The sequence below is a fragment of the Tympanuchus pallidicinctus genome, unplaced genomic scaffold (assembly GCF_026119805.1).
Source record: "Tympanuchus pallidicinctus isolate F22 unplaced genomic scaffold, pur_lepc_1.0 scaffold8, whole genome shotgun sequence".
NCBI classification, from domain to species: Eukaryota; Metazoa; Chordata; class Aves; order Galliformes; family Phasianidae; genus Tympanuchus; species Tympanuchus pallidicinctus.
Window position 1 is genome coordinate 31,823,369 of NW_026294802.1, and position 20,260 is coordinate 31,843,628.

Sequence of the window (20,260 nt, forward strand, 5' to 3'; positions counted from 1 at the left end):
GTTCACATTTCTTGAAAGCTAAGTGCTGTAGCTTGCTCAGCAAATGGGAGAAAAAAACGTTTCCCTTTCCCTTTTCTCATCTTGTTACAGTTGCATGTGTTAAAGTGTCTGGCGTTATCTGGAGCAATAGGCCCATTAGGCACAATAACATGAGTAATTTAGTAGGATATTGCCCACAAGGGTTGCAAGATCTCACTTCAATACACCCCACATCTATGAGAAGAGCAGCGTTTCATTTAGTGTCTAATCTAAGAATTTACTTGACATGTTGTGTCACACATCTTCTCGAGATAATTATTCAAATCTCCAATTGTGTATCAAATCTCTCACTGTGCTTTTGTTTGTTTGTTTTCAATGTTCGGGCCTAGAAAACAGGAAGTGTTTTCTTCAAAGCTAGGTAAATGCAAACTGATTCTTGATGAACAACAGTATGTAATGATATATCCAGGTTTTTTTAAACTATGACATCAGTGAAGTCATATTTCTAAAGTTTTTATTTGTCTTTCCACTTATTTAATGCACGCACTTCTTTTTTATCAGAATACATGTATGCAAAGCAGAATATTAATAATGATCTCTCTCAGAACATAAAAATACTTAAAGAATGTTTATGCTGTTAGGTGTAAAAATGCAGGCCTAAACTGAAGTTATTCTCTTCCTTTAGTTTTGCTGAAAAGTTTTCCCTTGTTCTTTTAAATATAAATACTGAAGTAATAAAAATAACAATCAAATAGAATGAGAACAATATCTAGGGAGATGAACTGCATTTAAAAGAAAAAATAATCCACTATGTATTTAAAAGTATAACAGGTAACATCAAATATTTAAAAAGAAATTATTTCTAGGTTTTGTAGCTGTTAAAACTGTAATTGCATACTAGTAACTCCAAGTGGCTTTGGACTTGATGAAAAATATTACTTCTGTGGTAAAGGGAGTTACTTTTCAGGATCTATATATCTGTCTGTCTGTATATGAATCTAGTTTAGTATTAAATCTAGCATATGACATGTTAATTTTCTTAGAGTTTTCCCATCATATTGACTAGATTCTGAGAAAAGAATATGACCTGAAATGTAAATTACTCTCTATATGTTCTATCATGTTCTGTCAGTAAAATTGTCTAAGCGGAGATTAAAGAACACCAAAGACTTCTGTTAGTATTTTGTGAACTGGCTGGAACAAAATTTCCATAGATGAATAGTTAAACATGCCAATGGTCACTGGAATGAAAGAAGCACAGTATCTCCTGAATTTCAGTCCTATGGCTGATCAGCTTTTGCATCTAACTAAAACAGATTTCTAAAAGACACTATTTTCTTATGGTTTCTTGTTCCTAGATTGCTCCTTGCAGTTTAAGAAAGAATGAAATACCACTCCTTTTCTCCTCATAAGGAATTTGGTATGTTTCTTGTTCCTGGTCACTTTCACAAAACTTGTGAGAAGTTAATTGTCTATGGGTACTTAATGCAGCAATATCAAATTCAAATTTGACTTAAACTCATAATCACTCCTACTTATCTTGTTTCAACTTCGAGATCAAAGTCACTGTCAAATAAATTACAAGCTTTAACGTTACAAAAAACGGGAAATCTTTGTAGTAAGACAAGTGATAATAATATTGCAACTATATATTATGAAATATACAAACACTCAGTTAATAGAAGCTAGAAAAATAGTTTTCTTAAAAGCTGTTGCAGTTATTGTTACAAACATGAAATGTCACATTTTTCAGCAAATCAGGAAAGTAGGGAGAGACCAGTGCTGACATTAATAACTACTGTTTCTTGGTCTTTTCCAAAGAAAATAAATATGTTCTATCCTATATAAGAAAGAGAGCATTCTTTTTTAATTATTTTTTGTGCTTAAAATCCTTTCAGCAACTAGCAACTGCTTGGCAAAAACCTTGAAAGACAAAATTAAATAACTAAGAAATGAAACTGGCTTTAGCGTGAAGTTCTTCTACAAGCTGAAAAACTCACAGAAGTGATATAGGGGGGCCGAAATTATTTATTTATTTATTTGTAAAATTAAATTCTCTTTGGAACTGTATTCAATTTTATTTTTTTTCCCCTCAGGATTTATCAAAACATTTAACAGTAAGGAGAATTATCACAGAATGGCTAGGGTGGACAGAACGTCAAGGATCATCAAGCTCCAATCCCCCTGCCACATGCAGGGCCACCAACCTCCACATTCAATACAAGTTCAGGCTGCCCAGGGCCCCATCCAGTCTGGCCTTGAACACCTCCAGGGACGGGGCATCCACAACCTTTCTGGGCAGCCTGTTCCAGCAACTCACCTCTCTCTGTAAGGAACTTCCCCCTGACATCCAACCTACATCTCCTCTCTCTCAACTTAAAACCATTTCCCCTTGTCCTGCAGTTATCAACCCTTTCAAATAGTTGATTCCCCTCCTGTTTGTAGGCTCCCTTTAGGTACTGAAAGGCTGCAATGAGGTCACCCCGCAGCCTTCTTTTCTCCAGGCTGAACAAGCCCAGCTCCCTCGGCCTAGCTTCTTTCTTGTACTTGGGGGCTCCAGACCAGAACACAGTACTCCAGATGGGGCCTCACAAGAGCAGAGTAGAGGGGGACAATCATCTGCTTGTCCCTGCTGGCCACTCTTTTGATGGAGACCAGGATACCATTTGCCTTCCAAGCTGCAAGGGCACATTGCTGGCTCATATTAAGTTTCAAGACCCCCCAGGTTCTTCTCTGCAGGGAACCACTCAAGGATCGCTCCTTCCAGTCTGTATGGATGCCTGGGATTCCTCTGGCCCAAGTGCAAAACTCTGCACTTTGGCATGTTGAACCTCATCAGGTTCACCCGAGCCCACCTTTCCAGCCTGTTGAGGTTCCTCTGAATGGCATCCCTTCTTTCCACCGTGTCAACCACACCGCTCAGCTTGGTGTCGTCAGCAAACTTGCTGACGGTGCACTCGATTTCATCGTTGATGTCATTGATAAAGATGTTGAAGAGCACTGGTCTCAACACAGACGCTTGGGGGACGCCGCTCGTTTCTGGCCTCCACCTGGACATAGAGCCATTGATGATCACCCTCTGTCTGTGGCCTTTCAACCAGTTTCTTATCCATCGAGTGGTCCACCCATCAAATCCACATTCCTCCAATTTGGAGATAAGGATGTGGTGGGGGACCATGTCAAAGGCCTTGCTTAAATCCAGGTAAATGACATCAGTTGCCTTCTTCTTGTCCACCCATGCCATGAATTCTTTGAATGTTCTTATGATGACTATCTTGAGCTAGTCAGTATTATGGTTTGTTTGGCAAGATACCAGTTTTCCTATCTAAGAAATTCTTAGAAATAGTTTCTGTAAAAATGTCACTAACACATTCTGTTGCTTTTTTTCTTCACTTAGTTCTGACATAGGCTAAAATCTGAACTGAAATTCATAGCTTTTACATTCATACTGTTCCCAGAAAATGCACGATTGTTCTTTATTTATATGCAAAACTTCTTCCAAGCCGCCGGTTTTACTATAGCAAGAAATCTTTACTAAAGATTTGGGCTTTAGTTGAAAACTTCCAAATTGCTCATATTACAAATGTACCAATATTCACACAAGCCGTGGATTATTTTTATATTGACTCACTGGTTGTTACATAAAATGAGACATTTTTGTGACTATGTCTACATTATTGGACCTTGTGATGCTATAATTGTTAATTTGCAAAGCAAAAGTGTTTGTGTTGGAGATCTAGAATCTGCTCTATGTATTTTAGGGTGGTTCTAGTTTGGCCTAGCCTTTGCCTGATCCTCTGGAAAGAATGAATGTTAGAGGCAAACTCCTTGAACTCACCTCCCAGTTTAGCTTCATACAAAAAAAATCACATTGGCATGCTCCATGGTGTGATACTAAGAATGTACAGTTGAGACATCACCTTCACAAGTGCAATTCCCAGTCTTAAATCTTAAAAGTAGTCTTGATGTGCCCTCTGAGTAAATGTTCGCTTCAATCAATACGTATTGTTACTCTGTAGCTAAGAAGCCACGTGAAGAAAAAGCTTTTGCTTAAAGGACTCTGAATATACCTGTATTGTAGAAATAACAGCTAGGAGGAAAATTTTGAATATTTATTCAGTGTACATTTTCATCTTAAAATCTGATCTGTTTCTATGTCAGCAATAAAATCCATACATGTTTTTTCTTAAAGGCACCTTATTACTATGGTGTCTTGCTCCAATTTATAGGAGAGAGAAGAGGTTCTTTTAATATCTGTATACCCAGTGGGAGATTACGAAACAACAGTTCAAATGTTGGTCCAACCAGTTTATTACAAATCCTAATCAGGGAAATGGGGAAGGGAAGGAGGGCGACAGAAAAGATATGAAAGAAGCAAGAATTGCGTAAAGAGGGGAGAGTCACCACCAGGATCCAGCAGCGTCCCGTTGCACAGCGTTTGAAGGTCCGAGGCAGAAGCAGCAGGGGGAGAGAGCAACAGCAGTGTGACCAGTCTTTGACAGCAATCAGGTAGCAGGAAGAAGTAGCAGAGCCAATCTGGAAGGAAGCAGCAGAACTCAGGTAGCAGGCCCAGGAGAATCATCAGCATGCAGGAATTCCGCAGTGAGGAATCTGATAGCAGACACCTTTGTTCTTCTTCAGCATGCTGGTAGAGCGCAGAGCAAGTCCAGAAGGGAGAGAGGCAGGTCATGAGGCTTCTTCTGTCAGAAACCTCTTCTTCTTCATGAGGAATCTGTTGTCAGAAAACCTAAAGCTCATGGTCTTCTATTGCTCTTTTATCCTACTTTTTCTCCTGCCTACATGACATCTTTGGGTGCTTGGGCAAGAGTCATGTGAGTATCCCCTGAGATGGCCATCTTCCTTGAGATAAGCCCACACAAAAGACTGCTTCATGGCCATTAAGCTGCAGCTTATCTCTCCCTCCTTGCCCCTGGCCTTGTCCATCTGTGTTCCTCAGACAAAGGATTTCACAATCCTTGCCTAGGACTTGTCCATCAAAGTTCTCCAGATTTCTCAACCTTTGCCCAGGACTTGCCTGGACTTGTTCATCTGTGTCCCCACCAAGCTTTGAGACAATGATGTAAAAGATTAATCTCTTACATATGGAAACAAAAAAAAGGTTTGTTTACTGATTTATTTTCATGTGTTATTCTTATATGGAAGAATTGCCAACAGCAAGATAATTATATCTGCTACTTTTTGTGTTTTAACTGATGTTTTTCCCTGTTTTTCTTAATCAAAATTGAGATTTAATGAATACAAGCAAATAAGCTTACATGTTAATTGTTCATGTGTAATCTCTGACAGTAAAGTGATGCATTTCTGCCATCAGAAAGAACAGAGAAACTGTAAGACGCTGTTAAAGGTAAATTCTGCAAAGTGAAACTTTAAAACAAGAAGTGTATTTTATGTTAAAGGTCTTTTTTCTTTCACAGTCAAATTTAAAAAGCACAGAATTTTAGATCTATACTAAATCAATTTATAGATTTATCTCGTTTATAAAATCATTTTAAGAGTTGTATGACAGTATTTTATTGAAGAATACCCATGAAGAATTTAAAACTCTTGGACTTAAGATTGAAAATGTTAAAAATCTTTCTTGTGCTTAACCATTTTCAGGTATTAAAATCTTTTGAAATAGAAATGAAGAACATTTTTTAAGTGATGTAATCTCATTAATTTTCTTTCAATGATAAAATACGTCTATATATTAAAAAACATAAATGATAAGTCAGTGTATTTATAGCTAACACTGTATTAGTTATTCACAGTGGTAATAAAGAGAAGTAATATCATTTCTAATTTAATTAAATTTTGTTGTCTTAATTTATCTCTACTTCAATTTAGTAACTTTTAAATGAGGATCAGCATTTAATTAAAAATGAAACTAATTAGTAGTTTCAGTTGTTTTTTATATGAAAGATGTTTTTCATGGAAAAAGCACAAATCTGTTATGAAAGGAAGAAAGCACTTAAACACTGCCTTAGGAATATTTCTTACCAATTGAAAAATTCTCAATACTATAAAAAAACACCATATTATGTTAAGCAGAGGATTTGAATTGTTCCCTGTGCTTCATCCCCATCACACACACAGAGACAGAACTATGTAGAAAGAGAACCAACAATGTTTGGCATTGAATTTACCCTCAGGAATCTTCCTACACCAGCACAACATCTTTTTTCTATCTTTTAGTACTTACCTAGTCATACTGTACAGGTACTTTGGAAAGTGTTATGCTTTGAGTTGTGAGAGATTTCATAAAGACCATAACAGAGAGTGAAAGCTGGCAAATAATTTTATCTTAGTTCCAAAACAGGAATATATTGATTTTTTGTGCTTTTTCCAAGGAAAAACTCCGCTGTATCGGAGTTGAGGAACTATCTGGATTCTTACAGAGCTCTGTACTTGTTTTCTTTTCCCTGTCCCATGTTCTTTTTCTCTTTGAAATCTCAAAGTACTCAAAGGTAGAATGAGACATCTTGAAAACTCATCACTTTAAATCTTGATTTCTTTATAAGTCAATACACAGTCAATACATTTTATTTGAAATTACTCAGAGTAAATGACTGGAGAATGGGGAGAAAAGAGAGCTAAGATGAAATTGAATCACATAATCTTAGAATCATAGAATCATAGAATCACAAGGTTGGAAAGGACGTACAAGATCATCCGGTCCAACCATCCTCCCATTACCACTGCTACCACAAGCACTAAACCGCATCTCGCAGCTCCTCATCCAGACACCTCTTGAGCACTGCCAGGGATGGCGACTCCACCACATCCATGGGCAGCCATTCCAATGCCTGACCACTCTCTGAGAGAAAAAATTCTTCCTTATGTCCAACCTAAACCTCCTCTGATACAACTTGCGGCCATTACCCCGTGTCCTGCTCATTGCCTGGGAGAAGAGGCCAAACCCATCCTCCCTTCAGGAACTTGTAGAGTGCAATAACAATCCCAGCTCCTTCAGCTGCTCCTCATAAGACTTGTGCTCCAGACCCATTACCAGTTTCATTGCCCTTCTCTGGACACATTCCAGGGCCTCAGTGTAGTGAGAGGCCCAAAACTGAACACAGTACTCAAGGCACAACCACACCAGTGCTGAGTACAGGGGGACGATAGGCACTGTGCTCCTGCTGGCCACACTATTTCTAATTGCAGTCTGTTTCAACTGTTCTTCAATTTGCAAATTTAAAATTTTCAGACAATTTTGAAGGAAACTAACACTGTGAGAAAATAAAATTCTCTGTCTGAAGAGAACACTTGCAGAATATGTACTTAAAAATTGCAAACAGCAGTCTCGTGATGATTATTTTCTAAACTCACATTAAATACAGATTTCCATTAAGAGATACAAAAATGTTCAAAGTAGAAAGCACAGGACTATGGAAATTACAAAAAAATATATAATTCCATCAGATGGAATAACATTGAAGTATTAGAACATCTGTTCTTTATCATTCACTGGTTAAATCTGTATTTAACTGTTCAAAATTCAAGCTCGTTATGAAATCCACTTATGCGTTATTCTAATTTTGTTGGTGGTTGTTGTGTGTTGGGTTTTTTTTTGTTGGTTTGTTCATATTTTTGTCTGTTTGTTTTCCTTATTATTCAGGTACTTAGAAGTTCTATTACAATGATAAATGTTGTGTGTTTCTCTCTCAAGAATTCAACTATTAGAATAACAACTGAAAAGAAACAAAAACAAAAAAACAAAAAAAAAACAAAAAAACATACAAACAACAGCAAAAACGACAACAGAAAATCTCGATTATTCAGTCGCTGTGATCCCTCAACCAATCTTGAAATTCAGCAACTACTCCCACTTTATGATGTACCAAAATTATTTCTGCAGATTCTAGGTCTCTCATCTGTTTCTTTTTTACTCTATCAGGACAATGTTCTTTATGCTGAATTTCCTTTAGATCAAATTTCCAAACTTCTGCAGAGTCATCAGTTCTTTATTATCCTCCCTTGCAATACTGTTGAACATAAGGCTTGAATCCATGACTTATTAAGATCTGTAAAGAAACAAGAAATTATCAAATGGTATAGGTATGCTGTTATGCCAGAAGTTGTATGTCTCGCAGAAAGGTTCCATAGCTTAGAGAAAGCTTGTATTTGATCACTGAACAATCATAAACATTTATATTGTCTTTCACTTCAAGCTCATTAACGATGGAGTTAAATGCTCATGACAACTGAGCCAAAGGCAACTGCAGCCAGAGGCTGTTCCTTCTGTAAATGAGGATGAAAGTTAATATGGATGCAAACAGATTTAGCGCTGTCTATTTATTGGCATTTGAGGATGGGGAAAAAAGAGACTGAGACAAGAAGCTGCAAAATCCTTATAAATGCAGAGAAACAAAAACTTTGAACATTACCAGCAACGCTACATGAAAGAGGCTCACTCAGCATTTTAGGCAGTATCTTAACCAGGTAATGTAGTATCTACTGTACCTTAAAATATTGCTTCGTATTTTAGTCAAGTCATTATTATTGATAATCAGATTTTTAATCAAGCAAATAAGGCATAGTTAATTATGTGCATGGGTGGTGCTTTTACTCTTATTAGCTGTATTCATCACCTTACAACCTGCAAATCAAGTGTGACATAGCAGTTCTTTCTTTAACTACTGCTTACAGAGCTTACAGCCAGAACCAGACTTAATCCAATTAGCAAACAGTGTGTCCTCATGTGAAAAGTGAAAAACTGCTGACAGTTGCAATGACTGCCATTAGTGCTCTTCAGTTAGGAGATTTTTAATTAAAGAGCTTGGCATCTTCCAAGATACAGTGATAGCCTGAAGATACACTGCAAAAGAAAAAAGATTACAGGTGTAAACTTGTTCCATTTCAAAAAGTAAATGATACAGTCACCACCATAGAAAAAAAATGTCACAAAGTTTGACACAACTGTAACTGCAGATGTGGGATAATAAAGTGTCTTTTTTTAAAGTAGTATTTTTTTTCTTTCCTACTTTTTTTTTTTTTTTTTTTTTTTTTTGATTCATTTCCATGAACTAAATTGTATTAAAGCAAATTTCAATTATTTCCATGAAGTTACAAAGGCATTTGCTTACCAGATCAAAATATTTGTCCTAAGTATTGAGCATCAGATTCCATTTATTTTGAAGTAGAGATCTCCAGGATCACAAGTTTTAGAAAGTCTTTTGTTGTTGTTGTTGTTGTTGATTTATTTGATTTGGTTTGTTTTGGTTTTATTGCTTTTTCACTTTCATGAAAAGCTGTGAAATAATGATTGACTACTTTGGTATCCATGGGAAATTTTCTATACTCAAGCTTCTACAGAGTGTCTTTATGAAAAGAATGTCTTCAGTGTTTGTGAAACACTGACCGCTATCTATATTCTGTGTTCAGTGAGCATGGTCTTCAGCTTGTTTTGTACAAAATGACTTTTTTTTTTTTTTTCCCCCGTAATGTTTTTCCTTACTCTGTATATCACATGCTTTCACATTATCTGTTTCTGCGGCACACAAATCTAATGCAAAGAAGTGTTAAAGTGTTTTGATATATTCAACTGATTCTTCACTAAAAGCTTGTCAGAGACTTTCTGCATACTACTGGTCAAATAAATGAAGTATGGGTAACAGATGGGTAACAGATAAAACTACCAGAAAATAACACAAAGTTCCAGAAAGAATATATTTTTCAAGAAACTTAATGGCTGGGAGCTAGATGTTGAAGAGACTATTATTAAAGAGCAAGATAACAGTGCTAGATGGAAAGGGAAGACAACTGTAATTCATTGTGATGAATGGCTTTTTGTTTAAATACTATCAAAAATCAGAAACATAGAAAACTGATATTTTCATATGCCCTAATCTATTTGGATAGCCTTATTCCTGAGGCAAAGTGAACACTTTCCACAAGAGTAACCCAGGGCATTGCTGTATGAATACATTAAAAGAACTCTGCATTTTTTCTTTCTGGTCTGAATAAGAACAAGAAATGACTATGAAAACTGGAAGAACATTTAAATCAGTTAATCAAACATTTTGTTAGATAAGGTAGCTGGTTGGTCTTTATCTCCTTTCCACAGACATCCATTTATACTTCATGTATTCCACGTGTCATCATGTCCATGACAGCATGGCCCTGCACTTTCTTCACACTTACATCTCCATCCAATTTTATTAGTTATATCTAGTTGTAACTATTTGACTGCATTAAATAAAAATCAGAGTCACCTTATTTGACTTCTGAGTTGAAAATATTCCACGGGGGAGAAAAAAAAGAGACATAATCTTCTCTATACAACACAGGTACATGATAAAGCCAGCAAATTAGAACTTCAAAAATTTTTTGCAATTTCAGTCAATAATTGTAGTCAGATATGAAAATTTAAAAGTTTCATATGAGTTTTATGAAATACAATGTAATTAAAGATATGAATCTGAACAAGAATGGGACAGGCATATTATTCAAATTTCTATTTCAATCCTTCAAATTGTATATCTCTACATTTAAGTTCCTTTTATTGTATGCTCATTTCAATACATCCATTTCATGAATTTAGCATGTTTTCATACACATGTATTTTCAGGGCCAAGCTTTGGGCAACAAAGGTCTACCTGTAAAACAAGAAGGTGTTTGAAGGTCATTTTGAAGATCTGAAGAGGAAGGCAAAGGTGAAAAATTACATTGTACATAAATATAGTATTTGGCTAAGTCCAGGAACTGGGAAAAGAAAAGAAAGAGGAATTTCTTATAAGCAATTTTCTCTAGCTTATTTCTTAGCTTGTGGGTGCATAGGCCAGATCTCAGTGCATTAGCATTTACAGAGAAATGTCCTCTAGAAAAGCAAGCCTTCGGAAGCCTATGGCAGGCATAGTGATGGTCATTTCTTTTCTTATATACTTTTTGATTCTACAAAGAAGGTTTTAAGACTTTATGAATGCCATTTTCAATATTGGCTTAAGTAAATGGTTTTGAAATGATTAAAAAAGAGTTGCACTTCAGGGCTATGTACAATTGGTGACATTCACAATAGCTTTCAAAGTCCCTAAAGTTGTAGGAGGGATTGGGCTGGTACCAATTAGTTTCTGTATGTGAAGATTATGACATTATCTGTATGAATTCAACCATCTATTTAGTAGACGAGAACCATCTACCATCCAATATGTTGCTCTCCATGACTCCTTCTTCCAGGAAGATTAGGAAAATACTACATGCTTTCTCCCACTTGTTCCTTACTTTAAATCACTACATACAACATTCTTTTTTATTGCAACATAGACGTATGGACATATTTAAAATTGCGAAAGGAAAATTGGCTTACAAAAGTACTGCAGATACATTCTGAATTCTTAGGTAGAAGCCTCAAAGCCCATATTATGAAATAACCTTTCTGTTAATTATGTTTATAATTTAAAAATATATATAAATTTTAAACTATGGTGATGCCAAGTTCTTCATTATCAACTGCTTTTCTCCTCTTCATTAGTGTTTTTTCTCATCTTGTTCACAAATTTTGTATTCTGTAGGATCTTTCCTATCTTCTACTACACAATGATATATCCATTGTCACCTGAAATAAAAAAGCTATATTACAACACAAATATTTATCTGTAAAAGCAAATGGCATCAAATCAATCTTGTTCAAGATGCTAGGGAATTACTGAGAAATAAATATTCTGCATCGATAGAGGAGGGCAAAATAATTCTGAGTACAGAGTGATTTATTAAGATCGTCCTTTACTCTTGGAAAACAATTAATTATGCAATTTATCTTCATATCTAATCCATTTATTTACAGGGTAGCTATTTTAATGAGAAGAAAAATGATTACAAAGACAAATATCAAGGCAAAGATATCTGGAGACCTGAACTCAGCAAGTATACTCAATTTAGTGACATATCTTATAACTGACTTTACTAATAATTGTCATTAAAAGACATCTAAGTTGAAAGAGAAATAAAGAAAATGGTCAAAATTTGGGAAGTCTAAAACTGAACTACTTGTGAAACATTAACCCACAGCCTAGTGCAAACAGGATCCCTGATATACATCATGAAAGCTGTTATGTAACAGTATTATATAATCATTAAATAACATGATTCCTGTCTCACAAAATGATTTTATTTAAAAAATTTCTGTTATCTCTCTCACAGCAAAATGTCAGAATTACAGAACTATGGGAGTTGGAAGAGACCCATGGAGATGACCTACTCCAAATCCACTGCTAAAGCAGATTCCCTAGATTAGATTGCCCAGGAAAGCAATCCAGGAGAGTTTTGAATATCTCTAAAAAAAGAGTCTCCACAACCTCTCTGGGCAGCTTGTTTCAGTTCTTTGTCACATTCAGAGTAACCACATTCTTTCTCATGTTCATATGGTGTTTCATGTCCCAGTTTGTGTCCCTTGCCCCTTGTGTTGTTGCTGGAAAAATACTACTGCTGGAAAAACTACTGAAAAAAAGCCTGGCCCCATCCACCTGACTCTCACCCATTAGACACATATAAATGTTGATAAGATCCCTTCTAAATCTTCTCTAGATTGAGGTCTCACAGCCTTTTCTCATAAGCAAGATATTCCAGGCCTCTACTCATCTTTGTAGCATTGAATGGACTCCCTCTAGAATTTCTGTCTTTTCTGACGAGCTGAGAATTGCACACAGTATTCCAGATATGGCTTCACAAGGGCAGAATAGATGGAGGGGATAAACTTCCTTGTGCTTCTGGTCATACTGTTTTTTAATGCACCTCAGGATGCCATTGGCCTTTTTGCTGCAAGAGCACACTGCTGGCTTGTGATCAGATCGTTGAGCACCAGGACACCAGGCTCTTCTCTGCAGAATTTTTGAACAGGCCAGCTCCTAACCTGTACTGATGCATACAGATATTCCTCCTCAGGTGTGGGACTCTGCACTTGCCCCTGTTGAATCTCCTAAAGTTCCTCTCCACCCAACTCTCCATTGTATCCTTATAGACAAAATGCATCTACTCTACAGATAGCAATTACAAATATTATTTCTATATTAAATTGAAGAACTGTGGCCACATTTTTCAGGAAATTTTTCTAATTGTGTGTATCTTCATAAAAAAAAAATGGCCTTTCCACAGCACTTTATCATCAACATGAGCTCTCCAAATTCATTTCAATTTGAAGTGTGAATTCTTATTCCTATTATGAATCAGGCCTCAGATCAGAATATGAATCAAAAATGAACATTAGATACTGTTGAATAGTTTTTCAAAGGAAGAACTGCTCTGTTATATAAAATCCATAAATTCTGTTTTACTAAAACTGAATCAAGATTTTGGTTTACAGAGCCATTATGCAACCAGTAAGACAGTGAAACAAGCAGCCATGAACAATCATTAACCTCTGAGTGAACAAGACTGTCTCAGTTTCTCGTCTTTTTCTGTCCCTTTGTACAGTCACTAAAAGGAGAACAAGTACTGTTTTGGCAACCTAAAACATCTTAGCCCAGTTGTTTTACTAGTGAGGAAAAACAAAAAATAAGGTCCAGGTTTCAGCTGGCACAGAGTTGATTTTTTTTCACAGTGTCTTATAAGATGTTGTTTAAAACAACACAAACAATGTTGATAATGCACCATTTTTGTTGTTGTTGTTGCTGCTGAGCAATGCTGTACAAATCAAAGGATATTTTTTTGTCGGCTTCTCATACTGTCCTGCCAGCCCATCAGTAGGTCTGAGGGGGACAAGGAACAGGAGGGGACAGAATCTGGACATTTGACTTAAGCTGCTCAAAGGGATGTTCTCTACAATATGACATCATGCAAAAAAACTTGGAAAGCTGACTTAGGTTGGAAGCCTCTGCTCAGGGAGTCGCTGGTCATTGCTTGTCGAGGGGAGAGAAATTGCTTGTACATCACTTGTTTTGTATATAAATGTGGTTATCATTACTATTATCTTCCATTTCTCTCCCTTTTTCTATCTTAGTTAATAGTTTTTACCTCAACCTAGAAGTTCTTGTTTGGTTGTTAATTTTATTCTCTCCTCCATCCCAGTGGTGGGGGCTATGAGGGCTATGTGAGTGAATGGCTGTGTATTGCTGGGCTACCTGCCAGGTTAAACCACAACAGTTCTTTTGCTACCCAATGCAGGACACAAAGGGTTGAGATAACAGCAGATCTGAACAGGAAAATAAAAGTCTGTCAGATTAGCTTGAAACTAGATGAATGTTGATTAATATATATTAATGGTGTTAGTTTTGAATTTTTTTTGTCATATTAAAATTATTAGGGAAATTCTCAGTCACATAGTTAACATGTTTTGTTGTTCAAGAGGAAAATTCTGACAGAAGTTTTTCATTGTTTCCATCACCCTTATTTAGGGAAAGAGTGTGATCAAAAGATAAGGAAAATATATCTATTTATTAAACAAAACATCTGACTTCTATTTTGTTCAAAAATACCCTGCAGTACAATTCCAGCAGTTTATTTCATGGACTTAAAATCAAAGCACTTTACACTTTTTACCTCTACTTATTTGAAATTTTATTAGATAGAGTTGTATGGACTTTAGCAAAGCCAACATTGTTAGAACAGTTAAACTCCTCAAATATTCGCATTCAGTTAACAGAAAGGAAATGTTTTCTTCTGCACCAAATGCAATCATCCCTTACTCTTCTATATAAGTAAGCTTTTAATGCTCTACTCTTCTCATATTTTCAATTATTTACTGTATTACATTTGACAAAACCTTTAATGCAGTCTGTCATATTCACAATTGAAGATGAAAAGATTAAGGCAAGCTGTACAGTGAAAGGCTGAGCTAAATAATTTGCTGGTAGAAATGGTTGTTTTAACTTACTATCCCAGTCCTCCATACTCCTGAATATACGTTAAAAGACATTAGCTATCTACAGCTTTTGTAAGATGTCTTTTACAAATTATTACTTCTATTTTCTATTTTTGAAATGTTCATACAGTTTTTATACAGCTCTTCATCAGTAATCAATAGAAAATACATATTCTATTTGTCAAAATCCCTTTTGAAATCCTTGTTTGATGAAATAGAGAATAATTCAATGTTTAATTATGACTGCAAAAGAACTTTGATTGGTTTCATTTAGTATTTGGAAAATTGAAATACGCACATGTTCTTCCAATGTTTCTAGATATCTTCTCATATTCAGAAATGGTTATTTTCTTATTAATATGTAGCAAGTCAATAGCAAAAATTAATCTACACTGAGATTTAACTGATGTTTTTCAATACTACTTTGGTGCTGGAAGTGAAGGTCATTCTTTGAACTGAATCGAAACACACAAAAATAAAATTTCTTAAAAGAACTGGTTAATTATAAGTAACATTTATGCTAATATTTCAGATATTTCATGGAAATTGGATCTTTTCCAAAATCTGAAATTAATTCCCATTTACAGTGTTTTCTTTAATAATGAAATAATGAATATGTGCTTCACCCAAATGTGTTTTCCCTGTCTTTAGGCTTGTTTGCAACTCCATCAAAATTACTCTGTGTTCAACTCTGTCAAAACTCAAAGATCTAGCTCAGTTTTGACACTGCTATAAAGACAGAACAGAGTTGAAACAGAACCTTAGAGATATGGTGCATTCAGTATTAAATAACAACACTTCCCCCTACCTTTTGTCCCTTTTCTCTTTTTCCTTTGAAAATCTAGTTCTTCAGTTAACTGCTTTTTTCCCAACACAGTACAAACAGATTTTGAAAACATATTGCAATTTTTTTTGTGACTATTTGCTAGTCTATTTTTGGAAGTTGTAATGTTTAACATACTTTTGACATTTCCTCAAGGACATACAGTCTATACCGCAAAAACAGGATTGTGAATCCCATAAACTTAATGACTGCTAAATATTTAAGAAATGACACTGTCTTCCACTAAGTGCATGTAGTTTTCAGTTTCAGGTCAAAAGCATTCATATCAATATTGCAAGAACTTCCTTTTAAGCCTATAATCAATGCTTGCCAGTGCTGAATGAACATCAATTATTAACAATGGCTGTGGTTTGGGTTATTTTACTTATGTTTGCTTTTCGTGTGTTATAAGGTATTGCTTCTGCCAAGAGCATTCATTACAGAGGAATTGCATCCCAGAGCATGAGAAAAAGAGTCAAAATTACTGACAAGTAATGTCACATATAACCCTGCCTGAGTTCTACATTTTTACCTAAATCTCTAGATCTTCTATTAAATCTGAACATCCTGATTTTTGAGTGACCATTTCACAACAGAAAGAGAAGAAGTTTTATTGCAGCATATGATCAGATCACTGAAGAAATACTGCAATCCTAAGAAAGAAGTAAAACACTATTGCTTTGTCAGAGTGACTACACCTACATTGTTACATCTACATTAGCTGAGGAAGTGTGGGATAGGTGAGTGGACAGTGAGGTGGGTTGAGAACTGGCTGACTGGCAGAGCACAGAGGGTCGTTGCTGGTGGTGCAGAGTCCGGTTGGAGGCCTGTAACCAGCGGTGTTCCTCGGGGGTCTGTGCTGGGTCCGGTCTTGTTCAACATCTTCATCAATGACCTTGATGAGGGGGATAGTGGACACCCTCAGCAAGTTTGCTGATGATACGAAGTTGGGAGGATTGGCTGACACACCTGAAGGCTGTGTTGCCTGGATAGGCCGGAGAGCTGGGCAGAAAGAAACCGGATGAGGTTTAACAAAAGCAAGTGCAGAGTCTTGCATCTGGGGAGGCATAATTCCATGCACCAGTACAGGTTGGGGGATGACCTGCTGGAGGGGAGCTCTGTGGAAAGGGACCTGGGTGTCCTGGTGGATGACAGGTTGGCCATGAGCCAGCAGTGTGCCCTTGTGTCCAAAAAGGCCAATGGCTTACTGGGGTGCATTAAAAAGAGCGTGTCCAGCAGGTCGAAGGAGGTGATCCTCCCCCTCTACTCTGCCTTGGTAAGACCTCATCTGCAGTACTGCGTCCAGTTCTGGGCTCCCCAATACAAAAAAGACAGGGATCTCTTGGAAAGAGTCCAGCGGAGGGCCACAAAGATGGTGAAGGGCCTGGAGCATCTCTCCTATGAAGAAAGGCTGAGTGAACTGGGTCTGTTCAGCCTTCAGAAAAGAAGACTGAGAGGGGACCTGATCCAGGTCTATAAATATCGAAGGTGTGGGGGGCAGAATGGCGAGGACGGACTGTTTTCAGTGGTGAGTGGAGACAGGACAAGGGGAAACGGCCGGAAACTGCAGCATAGGAAGTTCCGCACAAATGTGTGCAAGAACTTCTTTACAGCGAGGTGACGGAGCACTGGAACAGGCTGCCCAGGGAGGTGGTGGAGTCTCCTTCTCTGGAGATGTTCAAGACCTGCCTGGATGCCTACCTGTGCGACCTACTGTAGGGAACCTGCTTTGGCAGGGGGTTGGACTCGATGATCTCTGGAGGTCCCTTCCAACCCCTGCAATTCTGTGATTCTCTGATTCTGTAATCTAAGCTCCTTCAGTAGCGATAGGAGAGAAAAACACTCAAAGGGCATTTCATCCTTTTTTTTGTTTGTTTGTTTTTGTTTTTGTCAGCCACATTAAGAAAGTATTAAAAAGTTCAACTTTTTCCTTTATTTGCAAACACAAGTTATAAAATATTGTGGACTATAAAAGAACAAGCAAACTCTAAGTCTGCTATTATTATAACAAAGCTACCCTTTAGTGCCAGGAAAAAAAAAAAAAAAGAGAGATTTTTATATACTAATGGAAAATTAAGTATTTTACTGGAAAACAAATTAATTTACTGCGTTAATATTGAAAATACTTTTAGACTATTTTAAAGCTGAAAATCAGACTCAGTCTTTCAGTTTTAAAACACAGTCTGGCTTAGTCTAGTTTTGACCTCCTGGCACAGCCTGTCCCAACATCCTGTTTGCAATTTCCCTTCATCCTTTACCTCCAATTTAGTCTAAAATTTTTATTTCCAACATTACTTCATTGTGATCATTCTGTGTACTTTCGTCTTCATTCAAGTTACATCCTTACATCAAACATTTGGCTGAGCATTGAAAAATAAATTAACAGTTCAGGACATTAAAATTCCCCGTCTCCAGTTTGGTGACCTGGCTGTAGATCCAAATGCAATGTAGAAATGTAGTTGCAGAAATTTCTCTTCAGCATTTTTCTGCCTTGGGATTGCCTGTGCTCAGGCAGCAATGCGACAAATTTTAATGTTGAAAGACAGAAGATAAATTCCAATTACAAATCCTGTTGTAAAACTTTGCATCTTAATTTGAAAACATTAGAAACTCACTGAGTATAAACTTACCCAAAACTACTGTATATAAAGAACAGCATTTCAAAAACATTTGACTTGTTTTAGTTGCAAAAGTGATAAACCAGCATAAGCTATAGATCCCAAATGGAAAATACAGTAAAGCTTATAAAATATCTTCTTTTGATGAACAATATAGTCAGATCTCAACACTGGTTATTGAGAATAGATGTCAAATATCTTTAATGAAACATGACAAAATATTTAATGAAAAATTGAGATACAGAAGAATATGTCTTTTAAAAACCATACTGCATCTTGTCCCATATGTATGAAATAACTTTGTTTTGATGTAAATAACTGTCAGTAAGAGGACAAAGATACTGAATAAGTTTTCTGGAAAATCCCAACTGCTTAAGATGAGTGAAGATATATTTCCACGGTGTAATCAGTAGATGTGAAATAAATGCCTGCAGTGATTGCAGGCAGGACTGTTTCTTCCCATGGAGTATCAATGCCTTCACAGAACGGTGGTGGCCTTGTATTCGGATTCAGAGACCCACAAACATCAGAAAATATGGAAATAGTTTTAAAGTTTTTTTTACCTGTCTTTGTTTGAGTATCCATGCTTTAAAACAAATGGGGATCAGTAAGCTGGGGAGATAAGCGATATAATTGTTGATATAAGTGTTTATAAGTTCATTATACACAGCTCATATGGGTAGTAAAATGATCCTCACTCTACTATCATAGTTTCTGATCTATGCCTTTATCTTTACACTTCATTTGAGGCAGATTTAGCTACACAAGCCTGATAGCTATGCAGAGCCAATGCTTCCCTCCAGGGTCACTAAAGTCCCAAATCAGCTGTAGTTCTGCACTGCTCTGGTACACACAGACTAGCGTGTACTCACACCACTCAGCTCTAACATTTACACAAGGTGTAAGTCAAAAGAAAGTGTTTTAGGGCAGATACATCACTCTTCCTGCTAACGCTGGGTGTGCAGTCACTTTTGTAGGTTCTGGAATTCTATACATCAAGGCTCTCTAAATATTTATTATTCTCATAATAACTTTTTGCATTGGCACATGTATTATTTTATTTAATGTGATAATTCTAAAAAATTTCTCATGATCACAGAATTGTAAGTAGTAGCGGAAAAAACACAGTGTGAACTTTTATGCATACAAGTTATTTCTATGTTGTTATAATAGCTGGTACACAGACTATTGCCTTCCAAGTTGATGGGGGACCATTCAGCCTGGAGCTCATAGAATCATAGAATCGCAAGGTTGGAAACGACCTGCAATATCATCTAGTCCAACCACCCTCCCATTCCCAGTACCACAAGCTACTAAACCATATCTTGTAGCTCCTCATCCAGGCGCCTCTTGAGCACTGCTAAGGACGGTGACTCCACCACCTCCCTGGGCAGCCATTCCAGTGCCTGACCACCCTCTGAGAGAAAAATGTCCAACCTAAGCCTCCTCTGGTACAACTTCTGGCCATTTCCTCGGGTCCTACTATTTGCCTGGGAGAAGAGGCCAGACCCTTTTTCATCACAACATCCCTTCAGGAAGTTGTAGAGTTCAATGAGGTCTTCTCTGAGCCTCCTCTTCTCCAGACTAAAAAATCCCAGCTCCCTCAGCCACTCCTCATAAACCCTGTGCTCCAGACCCCTCACCAGTTTTATTGCCTTTCTCTGGACATGTTCCAGGGCCTCAATGTCTTTCTTGTAGTGAGGGGCCCAAAACTGAACACAGTACTCAAGGTGCCACCTCACCAATGCTGAGTAGAGGGGGACGATCACCTCCCTGCTCCTACTGGCCACACTATTTCTAATGGAGGCCAGGATGTCGTTGGCCCTCTTGGCCACCTGAGCACACTGTCGGCTCATGTTCAGCCAAGCATCAACCAACACCAGGTCCCTTTCCTCTTCACATTCATCCAACCACTCATCCCCAAGCCTGTAACGCTGCATAGGGTTATTGTGGCCAAAGTGCAGGACCCAACACTTGGCCTTGTTAAACCTCACCCCATTCACCTTGGCCCAGCGATCCAGCTTATCCAGATCCCTCTGCAGGGCC